Source organism: Lathamus discolor, chromosome 2 (genome assembly GCF_037157495.1).
Source record: "Lathamus discolor isolate bLatDis1 chromosome 2, bLatDis1.hap1, whole genome shotgun sequence".
NCBI lineage: Eukaryota > Metazoa > Chordata > Aves > Psittaciformes > Psittacidae > Lathamus > Lathamus discolor.
The window spans coordinates 154,190,769-154,201,744 of NC_088885.1; the positions used below are offsets into that span (position 1 = coordinate 154,190,769).

The 10,976-nt window shown below is 38.8% G+C and overlaps 1 non-coding gene across 1 annotated transcript; it reads left to right on the forward strand.

The window, feature by feature from the left end:
- The first annotated feature begins 8,096 nt into the window (after positions 1–8,096).
- On the forward strand, positions 8,097–8,180 carry TRNAL-CAG (transfer RNA leucine (anticodon CAG)). Its single transcript has one exon. It is a non-coding gene; the product is annotated as a tRNA-Leu (tRNA).
- The last annotated feature ends 2,796 nt before the right edge of the window (positions 8,181–10,976 follow it).

A 10,976-nucleotide genomic window follows, 5' to 3' on the forward strand; every position in this document is an offset into this window, starting at 1 on the left:
CTCTCAGGATTCATAAACTGTTTCTTCTGAAGTTAAATTGCTAAACCCTTTTCTAAAAATAAAAAGGAGAGAAAGGAGAAAGCCAGTAATTTCCTGTGGAACACAGCTAGATGGGAAAAGAATTCTCTGTTTTTTGCCTTTTAGTCAAGTAGTTAAAATAGTCTTCTAGAGATGGAAAAGCTGAAGTTTTTTCTGACTAAGCTATATCAAACCTATCCTTTTTAAGTGAATGTACTAACAATTAGAGTATAAGGTGTCTGAGGGCATATTGTTCCCATTTGTCTCCTGTTGAGATTATTGTAAAAATATATAGGTAAATAAATATAATAAATAATAAATATTTAATAAATTATATATATAATCTACACATTTGTAAAAATATATAGATAAATAAATAGATCTACAAATAATGTTCTTCAGCTACTCGCAGGTTTAAGAACAGAAAGCCAATTTGATGTCCTAAATGACTGCAGTTGTATTTCCATACTTACTAACTTACAAATCTGAAACAGCTTCGACAAAAAAATATAAGAAAAGTCTGATACTGAATGACCATGTCCTGTCTCAAGTGAGTTTTCATTGGCTATTTGAGTGCACATACTTTCAGGTAAAGCTCAGGATTGTATTTGTCTTTCCTTCATGAGTTTCACAGCCATGAAATTATACACTCAAGTCTCTGTTTGTTTTGCGCGTAGCCCAGTTTATGCTTCACTCTTTAAACATGGCTAGATATTATGAAAGTAATATCTGAGCATATTCTCTGATCAAATGTTCCATTTGTTCAGCTGGGATGGTGGCAATAGGGATGCAGCATGAGAGGGCAGGTTTGATTCAGGGAATCAGATATTCCAGATGAGTATTTTTAATTAGTGGCTACTGGGAAAAGCTGACCCACACCACTGTCTCAACCAAGAAATGGACTTGTTGAGTTATCTCCTTCGACAAGATGGTAAAATGTAAAGGGAAAGATGAACCAGGGTCAGTATAGACGATTTCCAGGGTCAGTATTACAGTTTTTACAGATTATACTCTTAAAAGCCTGGATGAGCAATAACACTAGCCTGTAGATCCTCTCCTCAGAAAACCACTAAAATTAAGCACTCCAGTACTGACCTTAAATCCCCTTTGAAGTTAGCTTAGAGTTCCTTCCATAGGTATGGAATATCTCCGTTCCACAGTTAAATATCCAGTTTGGATGTAGCACAATGGTAAAAGAGAAGACAAGGTCAAGATGAAGATCAATTGAGAAAAAAATGGAAAAAATATTATGAGAATAACTAGATTAAGGCACTCTTAAATATCCCTACTAAACTTCCCCACAGCTTTTTCTTCCAGGCAACAGAAATGAGCCTAAGGCCAAAAAGTGGTTTGAATGGCTTGAAAAGTTTCTGCACATACATGTGATGGCTCCAAAGTCAGTTATTCTGATTTATATAGAGCATCAACACATTTGTCTGTAATCACACGTGGCCATGAGCAGCCTGTATACATCTGGGCTCTGTGCAGAGATATGAAACTGCTATTTCTGTCATTATTCTTATACCTTACTCACTGCCTGCTTTTAAGCACTACGTCTTCGATTCAGTTTTGTGGGAAAGGTTCCTCCTTCCCATCATCGCTGCACGCAGTGAATCGGAATGGTTAGAAATACCTTTAGATTGACAAGATATTAGAAAAAGCACAAAGATTAAGTGTATACGTCTTTTTGTATGAAATATAAGCTATTCCAGAAGATACAATTGAAACAAAATGAAAGAAAAGAAAACCAAGAACCAAACTAACAAAAAAGAGAAAAGCTTCCTGAAAATCAAGAAGCTTTCATTAGCTCAAATTTGAGACTCAAGATCCATTGCAACTTATAAAGGCTAGAATCAAACCTTTTTATATGAAGGTCTAATATAAAGAACATAGAAATTATTGTGTTTTCAGCTTTATTTGTGTCTGCAAAATGGGGAAGAAACTGGAAGGAACTTGAAGAAAATAAATAAATGCTATGAACTGATCAAAACCTATGCCTCATGTCTTCAACTGGAGTCAATTAACTGCAAGTGATTATTTTCCTTAGCTGGTACACATTTAAAAGCTATCTTTATTTTCCTACCACTACTAATAGAATTCTCCCAATGCCATCTACATTTCTCATAACCTGTTGCAGCATTTCCTTGAAATGCATAAAGCATGAGGTCATATTCCCCACGCTCTGCTTCCCAACAGGTTGTCCTTTGAGCACATCAGCTCTGTAAATAAGATTAGCAATGCATGGTTAGTCTGTGTAGCAGCACTTACTCAGGGAAACAAAAGGAAACTCTAGTCTTGCTCACTGTTTCCTGAGAGTAGTCAAGCCCAGTGGATTCATTTGTTTCCATCTGCTTCACTAGCTTTGTTTCTGAGTAAAGGAAGTATTTCAGATTGAGTACAAGATGTGCAGGTTCAGTTGTGGGTGTGTTTATCTTTGATTTAGCCTCTTGGGTTTTATTGGGTTTGTTTGTTTGTGGGTAGGTTTTCCCCTCCCCGAGTCCGTTTTGAAAGAAGCAGCTGTGGTGTGATTATCTCACTGGTAAGGAGAAAAGGCTGTAAGGGAAAGGTAAATCATAATCCCAAATGAGGCTAAAGTGAGCAGCGATTGGTGGTCAAGGAGCAAAAAAGGGGAATGTTTTTTTGAGGGGCAAACTCTTCCTCCATTTCTCATTTCTCCATATAGTATGTAAATCCAAATCCATTTACTACTCTAAAAAAAGACATCAGGAGTGTACTTAACTGAGGCAAGAAATGACGGTAATTATTAGTTGCAGTATCCAGGGTGTCAGTGCACAAGTGTTATCAGGAGGGGTCTTCAGTGCAGCCTGCACACTCAGGGGAGAGGAGTCCAGGTGAAACAACTGAATCTGAGCCTTGGAAAGGTAAATGTGGAGAAGTGTTGGCACAAAGTCAAAGGGCTAAAGGTATACCACCTCCTCAGAGCAGTCGGTGTCAATCTATCATCTTCCTGAACTCAAAGCTTCATGAACATGTCACCTTCATGCGTAAAGTTGTCCTCCCAGTAAGGCTGTGGAGCATTTAGGATTCCCCCTGTTCTGCTGAGTTTGGCCCTTAGGCAGGGCTAACCCACCAGAGCAGGGATGTTCTTATACCTTTTCTGGAGCTCCACACAGAAATCCCAAATTTGACCAATGTCTTTGCCTGTAACTTTGCTGGAAATAATCAATAGTAATGATGTCTGCTGTGTTTGTCCAGAAGAGTGACAAAGGGATTTAAGAATGTCTTGCATTATATGGCCTGCAGAGCATCAGTCACTGCTCCATTAAATTAAAAGAAGTGTTTATCTGGAATAGAAAGCCCAGGGCATCTGATCTCCAGTGCCCTAGAGGAGTATCAATTCTGAACTAGCATAGATAGATACAGGCCATAACACATGATCCGCTCTTTACAGTATACGGACACTGCCTTTGTGGACCCCAATGCTGCCTTAGGTTCATTTGTGTTAGGGTTTGATCAGAGTTCATAGCCAGTTCTAGTTAGAAATAACAGAATCCTTGTACATGATCAACTCCTTCACACAAGGTCATTTGGAACAAGGCTAAGTGAGTTTCGCCAGTCACAGAACAGCTTTTTGGGTTCTCGTTGGATTTTAATGTGTGTATTTTATATGCTTGTTTGATTCCAGTGTAACCGTGTTTTGTTTCCATGGTATTTTGTTCTTTTTCTCATTTAAGTACCTTCTTGGAAAGCTTAACTTCCATTCAGTTCAGGCCTTAAAATCAATAGAATAGAACCTGAGAGTGGGCCTGAGTCCAGGTCAAACCAAGGATGTTCTTTGAAAAGGATTTTTTATCATACAGCCACATTTCCAAATTATACATTATGGAGTTTTCCTTCAAGTTTAAGCACTAGCAGACAAAGTGCTATGAAACTATAGGCCTAATTTTTTTACTAAGTGTATGTCAGCTTAGATTAACCTTAAGTTTTGAAAACGTCAAATAAACATGCAGTTTAATATGTGATCTAAGGGAAGCATCTTTCAAAAGTAGGCATTTTACTACACACAAGTACTTCCCTACAATAAAGAAATAAATGAAACTAAACTTGACATTGAGAAGATCCCAAAACACTTGAACTGTGTCAGGGAGAGGAAAAAAGTCTTCCCACTGCTTCTGTCTAAAACCTGATTGATCAAAGAACCCCATTCTGATCTGTCTCAATTGTACTGCTTAGCGGACTTTGAATGAAAGCAGGGGAAAAGGAAACATGACACCAAGGGAGAAATAAAACAAAGCAAAAGAAAGAAAACCCAAAACTTTCTTGATATTCACTCTGTGTGTCACTTTGAAGGAATTATTTATCCATTTTAGTATGTTATTCTACTTACTAAAATGAAAAGGTTTAATAGGAACAAGAATGTTTTGAGGGCAAATTAATTTCAAGATAGATCCTCAGCAGCTGTAAATTGGTGTAATTTGATGGAATTTGTAGCCTGACCTCGAGCTTCCCAGATGAATATCTCGTCTATTGCGTGTTGTGTGTTTTAGCAGGCTAAGTATTAAAATTAAGCCATTCTAATAAGCTTTGTTTTTCTGTGATTTTCTGTTCTCACATCGTGGCTGGTAGCTTGTTAATAGCCCAGCAACTTCAATTAATCTGTTACAAAGTCTCTTCTTATATTGCACTAGACTAAACTCCTTTAACCTTTCTCTACGACACATCTCAAAGGATATTATGCTTGCTGCTCTGCTTCTTAGCTCAAGGGCAATTATGTTCTTGCTGAGGTATTGCAACAAAAGCTGCAGAGAGTGCTCTGGGTGAGGCATAACAAGTGGCTCTCACAGCAATAATACTACCTCCTAAGAGTTATACTACTCCCCCATAGCACACTAAATGTCATGCTCTTAATTTTCTCTTTGGGAACCATGTATTTAATGGCACATTTAAAGGACATTTCCAACATTTCCCCTATTCTTTTTTTTTCCCCCTGTTTGTGTTTGGCCTCTTTTAAGCAATTTTTATTCAGAACACTGTTTCCTATCTACCTGCATGATTCAGTCTTTTCCTCATTAACTTTTTTGATATAATTTTACTATGATTAATTATTTGAATTCAGGAGTGTTCAGAACACTGGTAGATAAGTGCTGTTATGTTTGGCGTATCAACAGGCAGTCCATGTTCCACAGATCTTACTGCAAAAGGAGGAAAGATATCAAAGCCTCTCGGAACTCACGATCAAGACCTGGCTGAACGCCAGTCAAGCCAATGTCTCACATGGAGACATTAACTCATCAATTGGCTATATGGCAGCATAAGCTGTGCCTTAGCTAGTAGCTTCTGTGTATACAGAGCAGTCCTCTTTTCTCATCATAAAAATAAAAAGCATAGAAAAAGCCCCTATTAAATGTCAGATAACCCCCTAAAGTATCATATTGTCCATCATGGACATTCCATTTGTCAATCAAGTCAATCAATGGCACTCTTAGAAGTACTATACTACATAATTTCTGGAATAGTCTCCATCAGGAGAAAGAAGTGGTCTCTCATTTCCTATTCCCATCTCTCCATTTTGAACAGTTTAATTAACTAACTCATTCCATAGATTTTTGACATGAGTGGACAGATCCAGTAATCTAAATTTCATTTTAAACTGCATGTCTATTAAAAGCTTTCAGTCATTCCATGAGTTATCATCTTTGCATTCTTAAAGGAACTCATTTTTTTGACAACTGTAATAACGACTAACCATAATCTCTTTTATGAATGTATTTTGGAGTTACTAAGGGGGTCTTCTGTGGAAACAATGTCCTCATTTCAGCAAAGTTCCATTCTTCACCTCTCTTTCCATTTATGTTAGCTGATGGTAATTATTTAATACAGTTGCTTTTTCCTTTGTCCTCCATCTCTCAATTCCCTATAATCATTCTTAAGAGAATTCATCTTTCATTTCACTATTGTTTACTTTCCCTAGCATGAAATCACAGTATTCGTTCAGTATCCTGTTATTCAATGATCATTATATTTTCCCTCTCCAAATAATTTGTTATTTTCACTTCCTCCCAGAGCAAACCCGATCCACAAATTATTAGATTCTGAGTAACTTTTAAATGCTTTCGATCAATCTTTTATATTCTTGTTTACATCTTGGTCTAATCACATCGGTTGTGACTCATGCTGCCTTTTTGACAATTAGGCCACTGTTTATGAAACAAATGGATTATTTGCATGACAATAACTGGGAACTAATGTGTGTTTTCTTTGTAATTTGTTAGGTTTCATGAGTTATCAAAGCCTTTTCCTTGACAGCTGTCTCCTCTACATGACAGGGGAAATGAGCGCTTAATATGCACTGTGATTATTTCCTGTTAGTACGCATTACAGACTAATGAAGCCACAACAAAATGAATATTCCTGAAATGATATGAAATAGGGAAAGGTCAGGCATAAATTATTTTGAAAAGGGCCAAGTTGTGTTTGATCATAAAAAATTATGCCTAAACTGCTAATGCAGTGCATTTAACCATCTCATTCCTCTCTCTGCATTAGTACAATGAAGATAAACAGTGACTCCTCCTCAAGGAACTTTCAGGTCCAAGGATCAAAAATATGATACAAGGACTTAAGCAAGATTATTGGAGAAAAGGTATGAGTGTTTTCAACTTAGGTAAATTTACTCAAGGTCCTTTGAACATGTACTTCTGATAAGAACAGTACTTATATATGGGTTCAAATAAGCTTCGCCTGAAGTGTCCTGTCATGGGATTATTCTGATCATCAGCTACTAATGACAAGCACAAATAGGTACAAGCCTGTCCTGCTCTTCTTTGCAGCAGACTGCAGTGAGAGGGCCTCTCAGTCATTATGTGTTGCTGTGCTTCCTGGCTACACAGAATGGTTGAGACTGTAATGATTCTGAGACATAACCGTAGCAGGAAGAGTGTTCCTGACTGACCTTCACAACCACATCTTGAAAAGCACTCTCACCTGTATCACCATGGACTTTATTGATGGTTCACTGGAAGCTGAGGTACCTTATGGGGCTGCAGGTGATCAAAATGCCATTATCTGTGTACCACTGCCAGTTTGTGTTACTATCACTGGCATGAAAATAACTGGCAAGTTCTTCTAATTGATCCTTTATTATCTCTCACTACCATCAAAAGTGGTAGTGGTTGGCTTCTGGTTATTCCACTTCATTCCTTTTCCATCTAACATACATTTTTTCAAAGTCTAAATGCCTTGCTCTTCACAAAGATTCTCAAAACTCATTGGTTTGTCCAAATGCACTGTCAGTATGTAGCAGGCAGATAGCTTGGTGCTCCTGGCAGCTCTCTCATGTTAGTATACTTTTTCTTTTCTCCATCTCACTTAGTGCAAGTAAGCATTTATGGAAACCCTGAATCTCACCTAATCATCTAAATTGGTATTTACCAGCTTCCTGTGCCTTGAAAGTGCATCCATGACTGAGTATCTGTCCCTCCAGGTAATGATGCTGTTATTAATACCTGCATTTCAAAGTATGTTCACTCTTAAGGCACATGGTACATAGGTGTTGTGACAGCCTAGGAGGCCACGGAGCATGAGAGGATATCTTTGGAATGGTGGGCAAGCATGGTGAATGTGGAAGAGGGGTAAGAGAAATCCTTACTGCACGATTAACACCAGCGTCTTCTGTCCACATACAAATTCGTTCGACCCATTTGAGCTCTGTGTTGTAAAAGCAACAAAACTTTAACCTTTTCCGAATTAGGTTACCAGCTATGTTGGAAAACCTGAGCCTGTATCAACAAAGTGGAGTCTGATGCAGTGATATGAGGGCAGGCTTCCTCCGCTAATCATTGTAGTAGTGGTAGGTCTAAAGGCAGTTAAATAGATTCTTTTACCTCATGTCCCTCTGAGAAGACCAAGGTAAAGGCACTTTAAGTCATTTCTGCAGAACATACCTGGATGAACATGCATTTATGTATCTGCATGTGTGCATTATTCAGTGGTGAATGTCATGACCGTGTGTATATCAATTTACCGAAGTGAGTCCAGGGAAAAACCATGAAGATGATGAAGAGATCGAAGTATTTTTCATATGCAGGAAAGAAGCTGAAACGAAAGTTACACCGTAAGTCAGGATGGCCGAGCGGTCTAAGGCGCTGCGTTCAGGTCGCAGTCTCCTCCTGGAGGCGTGGGTTCGAATCCCACTTCTGACAATTGCGTTTTATCTCCTCGGTACTCGTTATTTCCAGCTCACCAGCAGGAGGGGCTGGTGGGGAATGTGTTCGGGCCAGTCGGCTGCAGTGATCACGGGATGATGGAGTTTGGGGTCCTCAGGACGGCGAGAAGTGTACGCAGCAATCTGACTGCTCTGGGCTTCAAGAGAGCAGGCTTCAGCTTCTTCAGGGAGCTGCTTGGTAGTGGGAAGACTTCACATATCAACTGAACTTAAAATAGTTCCACATTCATATATAGTTTTTAGGGGAAAAGAGACAAAATCAGTTCTGAAAGCCAAATATGTCAGAAAGCCCGGTTTTGAATTTAAAAACCTGTTCTATTTATCAACACATTAAATGAAATGGCCACCAGAGGGGACATATTGTGAACACCTTGCAGTAAATACTGCATTTCTGTACAAAGGTGACAAATGTGATATAAATATACAGCTGGCTAGCAATTTAAAACATCCGGTGTCTTATGTCACTGCTGTTTGGTTTTCATTTCTTCCTTTTAAAATGCACCCAAATGCTGGCACTTCATAGAATTGAATAACCATTCTTAGGAAAACGTCATCGTTGTTCTAAACTGTTCTGGAAAGAGTAGTTAACATTTTATTATTACCATGGTGGAAACATCCTTTTCTTCCTTTTTATACATGCTCGTCTCATACACCTCATGCTAGAATGTCTGGAGCTTTCAGCAGAAAAAAATCAAAACTGAATGAGTTTTGTTGCTGCAGAAAGAACAGAGAATTCACAAAAAAGAGACTGGGATGAAGTGAAAAAAACCCCCAATAATTGAGAAAAAAATGTTTTTAAGTTTTTAAATAGCAATAAGTAGTAATAATAAATATGATTAATAAATAAAATTACATAGAATTAATAATAGTAATAAACAGTAAATGAAAGTAGCAATAAATAATAGTAAAATAGAAATTCTAATGGATAAATAACAAAGAAAAATGCAGCCAAGTGGTAGTTAAAAATCAGTCTGATCTGCAATCTAGCTGCCTTTGATACAAAGGCACAAGTAAAACTGCAAGAAAACTAAAAGTAAAGTGGAAAAGTCCCCTGCCAAATGATTGTTATGCACACACCAGTAAACAGCTATATACATATACTATAAAAAGAAAGTGAAAAACATCATTCCAGAAATCAGCAAAAATTTTGATATTTATACCCTGACTTACTGATGCTGAGTAAGCGTTCTGCTGTGATCAAAGAGTGATAAAGGTCTTGGATCACATAACAGAGCTCTTGGTATCAGTGTTGCCCTCTGATGAACAACACATGCCTGTAGAAGTTTACTTTATGAAATATGGGGGAAAAAATCAGGGTAACATGGGTATGGCACTGATTTATCTCTGTATCTGTAGCTCTGCTTATTTCAGAATGAAATATTCCAGCACTCTGTGATAAAAGTAAATAAATAAGCAAACAGCCTCCAATTCCATTGTCACAAAATCTGTATGTAATACAAACCTAATTCTTCATGAGCATGAACAGCTTTGTGGGTTTGGCCAGGGTTTTAAATGCAACCGCAGCACTAGTGCTAACCACATACTCTGGTTTGTTTTATGTTTGAGCCTCAGCTCTAATTGCTCTGCTACATTTTGAAGGCAGGCAGCTTTAACCCAGTATACGTATCCTTTTGCCTTTCCATCTGCCCTTACCCACCCTACTTACAATGGGCAGGAGATTGTACAGTCATGCACTGAAGTACATTTTGACAGCAGCACCAGTATGATGGGATACCACATCACGTCCTTGGATATATATTTTTATCTGCACCTTAAGGGAGTAATTTTCCAAGACACTGTTCAAAGCCATGATGCAGTTGAGCTTTCTTTCTTATGCTCCGATGATATTCCCTATGCCATCATTGTATCAAAGAGCCTTTTTGTTACCCGGGGAAGAAAGCAGCAGCTGAGCATGAATGAGTTGTTTATGTGTGAATCCAAATGGCTTATCATTGTATGGCTGTAATCAGCTCACGGCTGGCAGCTGCTGAGTGATGTCACACATAGCCTTGGTTGACATCATGCAACCAGCCAGGAGCAGTTTTGTTGCCAGGCAGCCCGCTGGTGCTCAAAGAGAAATGCAATTGATCATTGCCCTGCAGAAAGGCTACGCTTGAAAAACACCGGCTCTACTGACTGAGCAGCAGCAGGTCTGACTTCAGGTTGAAGATCATCCCTGGCAGTGTTAAAGGCCAGGTTAGATGGAGCCTTGGGTGACATGGTTTAGTGTGTGGTGTTACTGCCCGTGGCACAGGGTTGCACTAGATGGTCTAAAGGTGCTTTCCAACACAAAGATTCTATGAGTCTATGATTCTATGAATATGAAAAAAAGCCTCTCAACTGGATTCCCTGTTCATAAAGTTTGCCAAACAGCAGGGGCAGATAATTTTGCCTGCAGAGCTATTTTGCTGAATTCCGCCTCTATTTTGCTTTAACTGCTGCAATCTCCTAACGCCACCTCCTTGACCCAGCTCATGTGTACAGAGCCTTTTTGATTTGCCAGTCAGATACCACGCTCAGTTGTTTACTCTTGCTCTATTTGAAAACGGGTGAGTCAACCGAGACTGATGTGCTCTGGACCACCTCCATGTCATCCCTGCTATGAACGTTGTCATCAACTGGGCCACTGCTCCCATTCAACTTGCAATGGTTAAGAATCAGGCTTTGCTAACAAAACCCCTTTAATTTATGCAGCAGGCTTCTGCAGGAGTTGGCGGCAGCATGTACAGCCATGCCTTCACTGCTAAGGACAAGAGCAGTCTGATCTTCCCAG